At 34.7% G+C, this 7,500-nt stretch overlaps 2 non-coding genes across 2 annotated transcripts; one reads left to right on the forward strand and one right to left on the reverse strand.

Moving 5' to 3' along the window:
- Positions 1-4,630: 4,630 nt before the first annotated feature.
- On the forward strand, positions 4,631-4,702 carry TRNAC-GCA (transfer RNA cysteine (anticodon GCA)). Its single transcript has one exon. It is a non-coding gene; the product is annotated as a tRNA-Cys (tRNA).
- A 2,363-nt stretch (positions 4,703-7,065) lies between these two features.
- On the reverse strand, positions 7,066-7,139 carry TRNAD-GUC (transfer RNA aspartic acid (anticodon GUC)). Its single transcript has one exon. It is a non-coding gene; the product is annotated as a tRNA-Asp (tRNA).
- Between the last annotated feature and the right edge of the window lie 361 nt (positions 7,140-7,500).

Here is a 7,500-nt window from a genome sequence, read left to right on the forward strand (position 1 = left end):
GTATAGGGTTTTGTCACCTCTCCAACGGTTTCTCCATTAGGTAGGATTTTATTGGCCCAAGCACTTATTTGTTGGGGAGAAACTGAGCCAATTCGGAGTTGTTGATGTTTATATCGGTCGATCATAGAAGACAAATTCTGATTCATTCCGATTAAGCTTCCTTCCTATTAATCTGGAAGTTCTTCTCAGATACAAGGAAATGATTCAGTTCCAGAGCCAAAGATCGTAATTCTCGGACGAGCAATCGAAAAGATTCTGGAGCATTTTCAGGTTTAGGTATTGTTCCTCCAATGATCATAGTACCAAGTACTTCTTGGCGAGCTCTAATATGATCAGATTTATAAGTAAGCATTTCTTGTAAAATATGAGCAACACCAAATCCCTCTAGAGCCCAAACCTCCATTTCTCCTACCCGTTGTCCTCCTTGCTTGGACCTTCCTCTAAGTGGTTGTTGTGTAACAAGTGTATAATGTCCACTGGAACGCCCATGTATTTTATCATCAACTTGATGAATTAATTTCAAGATATAAGGTTTTCCTATTATAACAGGTTGTTCAAAAGGGTCCCCCGTTCTTCCATCAAATAGTCTGCTTTTTCCTGGATACTCGGGTTCAAATACCCATGGATTCGCTGTTTGCTTACCGGCTTCATATAATTCGGAAAACACTAGTTTTCTCGAAGCCTCTTGTTCATATCTCTCATCAAACGGTGCTATTCGATAATGTCTATCTAGTAGACTCCCTGCTAACCCAAGCGAGCATTCAAATATCTGTCCCACATTCATTCGTGAAGGGACTCCTAATGGGTTGAAGACCATATCAACAGGTCTTCCGTCTTGCAAATAAGGCATATCCTGTCTAGGTAAAATTTTGGAAATGATACCCTTATTTCCATGTCTTCCGGCTACTTTATCGCCTACTTTCATTTCGCGTTTCTGTGAAATATATACACGAATCGTTTCCGGATTATAACTAGAACCCCCTTTTTTCTGGATCCATCTCACATCGATGACTCGACCCCTCCCACCTATAGGTAATTTTAGACAAGTTTCCTTTGAAGTGGATACCTGAATCCCAAGTATGGCCCGTAATAATCTATCTTCTGGAGCATATGATGATTCTTTCGCCACCTGAGGCGTTAATTTACCTACTAAAATATCGCCCGTCTCCACCCAAGATCCCAGCATCACAATTCCATTTTTGTCTAAATTGCGGAGTAAATGGGCTTCTAGGTGCGATATTTCGTTAGTGATTCTTTCAGGACCTTGGCTTGTCACATGAGTCTGAATTTCATATTTTCGTATGTGAAAAGAAGTATAAATATCTTCATATACTAGACGCTCGCTAATGAGTACCGCATCCTCAAAATTGTAACCTTCCCATGGCATATAAGCTACTAATACGTTTTTGCCCAAAGCGAGTTCGCCACCAACCGTAGCGGCACCATCCGCTAAAATCTGTCCCTTTTTAATGCATTTACCCCGCTGAACCCGGGGAGTTTGATGCATACAAGTATTTTTGTTGGAACGTTGATACATAACTAATGGAATGCTTAGAGTATCCCCATTACCCGATAAAATAATCTTGTCAGTATCGGTAGAAATGATCTTTCCCTCTTGATCGGCTATAGCGGGAACCCCTGAATCTAGAGCCAATTGGCGTTCCAACCCAGTTCCAACAATGCACTTCTCGGAACGCGAAAGCGGAACTGCTTGGCGTTGCATATTAGAACTCATTAAAGCCCGATTCGCGTCATTATGCTCGATAAAAGGAATGAGGGAAGCTCCCATAGAAAAATATTGAAAAGGAAAAATACTTCGAAGATGAACTTGTTCCCATGCAATAGTCAGGAATTCTTGGCGGTATCGAGCCGGAACAACCTGTTCTTCCTGAATACCCTGATTCAAGGCCAAAGAATTTCCTGCCGCTACCATATAATATTCATCTCGACTTGGGGATAAATAAAGCATCTGTGCTTTTTTTGATCTCTCAAATATTTTATAAAATGGACTTTCTAGAGACCCCCAACGACCACAATCCTGGCATGAATTGCTAAGGATCCAATAAGTCCAACATTGATTCCTTCAGACGTGTCAATTGGGCAAATGCGTCCATAGTAACTAGGATGGATATCTCGTATCCGAAAATTAGCAGTTCGCCCGGTCAATCCTCCGGGGCCCAAATAACTCAATTTTCTCCCATGAACTATTTGTGTCAATGGATTTGTTCGATCCAAAACTTGAGACAATGGGTGTAATCCGAAAAAGGATTCATAAGTGGTTGTTAATGGAGTCGAAGTTACCAAATTCTGAGGAGTCGGTATCAATTATATGCCTAATTGCTCCGCATATAGTTCCTCTAACTACATTTTCTAAACGAACCAGAGCCAATCCGAATTGATCTTGTAAGAGATCCGCTACAGAACGAATACGCTTATTTTTCAAATGATTCATATCGTCAAGTGTACCCATTCCAAATTTCATTCCAATCAAATGATCCGCAGCTGCCAATATATCTCGCGGTAACAAAAATGTATTGTTCTGAGGTATATTAAGATTCAGTCTCTGGTTCATATTTCGTCGACCAATCCTTCCTAATTCACATCTTTGCTGAAAGAATTTCTTTTGTAATTCCTTACACAAGGATTCAGAAAATACCGGATCCCCGCCTACACAAGAAAATTGTTGATAAAACTCCAAAATGGCATTTTCTTTTGACCCAATTTTTTTTTTTTCCTTATCGGTCAGGAAAGACAAGAAAATTTCAGGGTAGCAAACATTCTCTAGAATTTCTCTTAGATTCGAACCCATAGCTGATGATAGAACTAGAATAGATATTTTCTGTTTCCTACTTACACGAGCCCATATCCTTGCTTTTCTATCAATCTCTAATTCGAACCTCCCCCCCCAATCTGATATTATGGTACCAGTATAGACCGAAATTCCGTTAGGATCCAATTCTGATCGATAATAGATACCGGGGCTTTGCAATATTTGATTGATCACAATTCTGTATATTCCATTTACTATAGAAGTTCCGAGGGAGTTCATTAAAGGAATGTTTCCAATAAAAATTGTTTGTTCTTGCATATCCTTACTGGTTTTCAAAATTAATCCTGCGGATACATATAATTTAGAAGAATATGTGAGTGATTCATATACAGCATCCCTTTCTTTTATCAACGGTTCCACCAATTGATATGTTTCCACAAATAATTGAAATTCAATTTCTTGATCTGTATCTTCAATTTTTGGAAACTTATCAAGTTCTTCTGTTAAGCCCCGATCCATGAACCCACAAAATCCTTCAAATTGTATCTGATTCAACCCAGGTATTGTATACATTTCCCCATTTTCATTCCCGAGCATTTTGAATTTCCCATTTATCAAAAAAATCCCATTCTTTTCTCATTCTTCATCGAATCATATGAATCGATCTAATAATGATGGAATTGAATTTCTATTCTGTTTACTGAATCACATGAAATTTTATCTAACTCCATATACCATATAATATATATGGAATGTATGAAATGCGTATGAACGGAAGAAGAAAAATTATACTCAAATTTTAATTTATATTTATAACAAACAGCTACATAAAAGAATTGATAAATGCCATTTAGCCTTATGGAGTTTTGTATAGAATATCAAAAAAAAAAATAATAATTCAATTTCTACCATTATTATGATATTCCATATTCCAATCCGATTGAATACCAGAAAAATGAAATGAATTCCTGATTTGATCTGTTCGTTGAGATAAAGACAAAATAATCATAAAATATATATCGGGAGAGAGTTGATTTTTCTAGCACTTAATTTTTTCATAGATTCCATTGTTCTGTTCAAAAAATGATTCGCAGAGAAGAGAGATGTTTTTACCCATTTTTTAGTTTTTTATTTTTTAGTAGAATATTTAGAATATGATTGAAGTGCGTACGAAAAGAGGGCTTGTATTTATTAAACATATGCAGATATAGCATTTCTATTTATATATGTCTTTCCTCTTTTCTTTTTATTCCATTATAGCTCTCTAGTGGAGACAACACATGGCGTGCTCTATCAAAAATTCTATTTTTTCTTTAATTTTAATCTATTCAATGAAAAATTGAAACACGATAATTTCTTGCTGATTCCCTATGGACATCATATCTAGATAGATAAAATACCTCATTAGATAACTAGAGCTGTGTAACAACTTATGTTCGGGGGTTTACATAGACTCATAATTGCTGTTATATTATTATAATATAATTTATAATTATATAATTTATAATTGAAATTAAGAAAGTTTTTTTATTGAATTGAAAAATTGAAAAAAAAAATCAATACTAATTAGTTATGTATCCATTTTTATTTTCTTATACCATTAGAGAAAGACAAGTGAAGAAGAATCGTCCATAAATTTGCCGTCAATAGTTAATAGTTAATGGTTCCAATTTTTTTGTCCTGCATTTTTACTTTTGTAACTGAGAATCCACATTTTCTTTTTCAATAGAAAAGAAAAAAGAAAGGGAAAGTTTTTGTTTTTAGATATTGTGTGTCTTGAGATACTATAACCAATTGAAGGTATGGATCCAATCTAAAAATAAAAAGGGGATACTCTCATTTTTTTGTTTGTAGCCTTTTGGCGACATGGCCGAGCGGTAAGGCGGGGGACTGCAAATCCCTTATTCCCCAGTTCAAATCCGGGTGTCGCCTGATCAACAAAAAACGCGAAATCCTATATTCTGTTTTGCTGATATAACTCGACCAATTTTCTCCGGCAAAAACAAGTGTAAGAAAAGGACTCTTGATACTTTCTTGATTATAAACTTGATTATAAACTTCCGGAGGTTTTGTTTTCTAAAGTGTTGTAAATCCTTACGTCTAGGATTCAAGGAAAAACTAGAGTAGTGGAAGGGAATGAGTAAATCTTGATATGGTAGCCCCTCCCCTACTAATAGAGGGGCTACTATCGGAGTCTTGAATTAGATTGGATAACGGGAGTGTTTAATTAACTAATGAATGGTTGTAGAAGGGTTGGAAGATACTTTGTATACAGACTGATGAAAGTCTCTGAGTGTTCAGGCATCCAATCAATATTAGATTGGATGGATAATTGGCTTTTACTTAATAAGGGACACCAAAAGAAAGAAGAAGTCTTATTATTGCTACATGTGAGTAACATTCTTTTGATACTTCCAAAAGTGTTACTGCGTATTTTGCTTGTGCTTAATGGTTCTCGATTTTACTAGAAATCATATAAGAACTTGTTATAAGCGGATTTATTGAAGTGTTTCATCAACGGTGGTGTGTCAGAATTCCCTTTTCCTTTTGACTCTGCACCGGTAATTCCACTATTATTAGTGAACAATAATGGAAAAATTCCTTCCTATTTGTTTCATATTCATAGAAATTAGGGGACATAATACACATGGATATAGTAAGTCTTGCTTGGGCTGCTTTAATGGTAGTCTTTACATTTTCCCTTTCACTCGTAGTATGGGGAAGAAGTGGACTCTAGGGGTACTTCTAATTGGGTTGAGGAATCAAACCGTATCAATTGTTTTCTAGATCGTTTTGCAAAGCCTTTTTAACTATTTTATTAGTCTTCATTTCGAAATTCTTGGATTCTAGTGGAGTAATGTATTCTATGAATAATACCCTTTCAATCAAAATCAAACAAACATTTCAATAATTCCCATGTTCGTATTTCGAAAGTAAAAGGGATACGGATGATAGGCAATTTATTAAAAAAAAAAAAGAATTCTTCCTAAATTTTCTATTTTGATGAACCAGCTCTTACCAGAGTTATATATGGACAATGAGGGACAAGGAACCCCCCCCCCTTTTTTTTTTCTGTATTTGTTTGTTTTTATTTCCTTCCCTCTTTACTGTTACTGTTCAAAGAGAAAAAAAGTAGTTCTTTTATTTAATAAGATCTTGCCTTAGTGTAGTCACATATTGCACACTTACCCCCTGTTTTATTTATTATTTTAGGAATTTTATTTATGCCATGCTTTATTGACTCATTTCATATCATGGATCAAAGAAAAGAAGTTAAATTAAAAATCGGTTCCATGAAATGAAAGAATTAGAAAATCGTAAGACTTGCCTTTCAATTATTTCAGATTGATTGAAATCAACACAAATAAAATAGATCAAGCGAAGAAATAAAATTGAGATACTATGTACATTACATATATTTCATTACATATATTTAATTGATATCGACATGTATGAAGATACATATTGTAGATTCATCTATATTAAGCTTGTATCTTTATACATTACAATAATAGATATGGATAGTATGGTAGAAAGATTCATATTTTTTTTCTACCATACTATCGAGTTTGATAGGATACTGCTGATTCTAGTCCATTCATTTTATTTAATTTATTTAAGACGTGAAATTGGAATCCTTTTTTTCTTAAATCCTTGATAAAAAGTCAAGTTTCATTCAAATTAATCACTTTGACTGACAGTTTTTACGTATATTATAAGTAAAAAGGCGGTAGGAACTAGAATGAACAGCGCTGTAGCAATAAATGCGAGAATATTTACTTCCATAATTTCATTGTTTTTTTTACTTCGCAATAACTCGGGATTTAATCCCATAGAGATGATAAATTTGTCGCTTGTAAATTCAATGCGATGACTTACATTTCAATGACATCGAATCGGATCAATATCATGAATAACAATATCTAAGCTATCAAATCGATTCACCGTCGAGAATTGAATAGTATAACATAGGAAGCTCTTTTATCCACACCGAATACAAAATTGGATTCCTGGCCCAATCAAAAGAATTCCTTTCCTTTATTTCTATATATTCTTTTCCACTCTTTCTTTTCGATAATCTACCGCCTTCCTTGTACAATCATCTGATGATGTATCATCTGACTGCTTTTCCACTTTCACCGTTTACAAATAGTTTACAAATAAACCCCAACAAAAAATGGAAAGGAAAAAATAAATAAAAAAGGCTATCCTTGGGAATGAAATTCTTTCATTTGTATTCCCTTTCACAGAAAATGGAGGGATCAATTGATGTATTTTTTTTTTATTGTATCCGTCGGGACTGACGGGGCTCGAACCCGCAGCTTCCGCCTTGACAGGGCGGTGCTCTGACCAATTGAACTACAATCCCAGGGCAATAAAGAAAAGTGTACAGCATAGATATTCTTATGATTTCATTCAAGCCATTTTCTATTTAAATTTTAGATTCGAATCGCCGTGTTGTAACAAACAAAGGCGCGAGTGATATATTGATATCCATACGGGTATGCGCTTTAGTGAGAGCAACGCGGATTACTAGTTACTAGTAATCCTTTCGTTATTGCCAAATCGATCGATAATCAATTTTAAAATGAAAAAAAAAAAAGAGTCTTTTTTCTTTACTTTACTCTTTCTTTTCATTAAACTTTATACTTAATGATCCTGATATGAATCTAGATCATTATCAAGGTCAGAATTTATGGGAACAAATAAATAGAACAAATAAAAAACAA

Source organism: Durio zibethinus, unplaced genomic scaffold (genome assembly GCF_047325235.1).
Source record: "Durio zibethinus cultivar Kanyao isolate XHJ-2024 unplaced genomic scaffold, ASM4732523v1 HiC_scaffold_128, whole genome shotgun sequence".
NCBI classification, from domain to species: domain Eukaryota; kingdom Viridiplantae; phylum Streptophyta; class Magnoliopsida; order Malvales; family Malvaceae; genus Durio; species Durio zibethinus.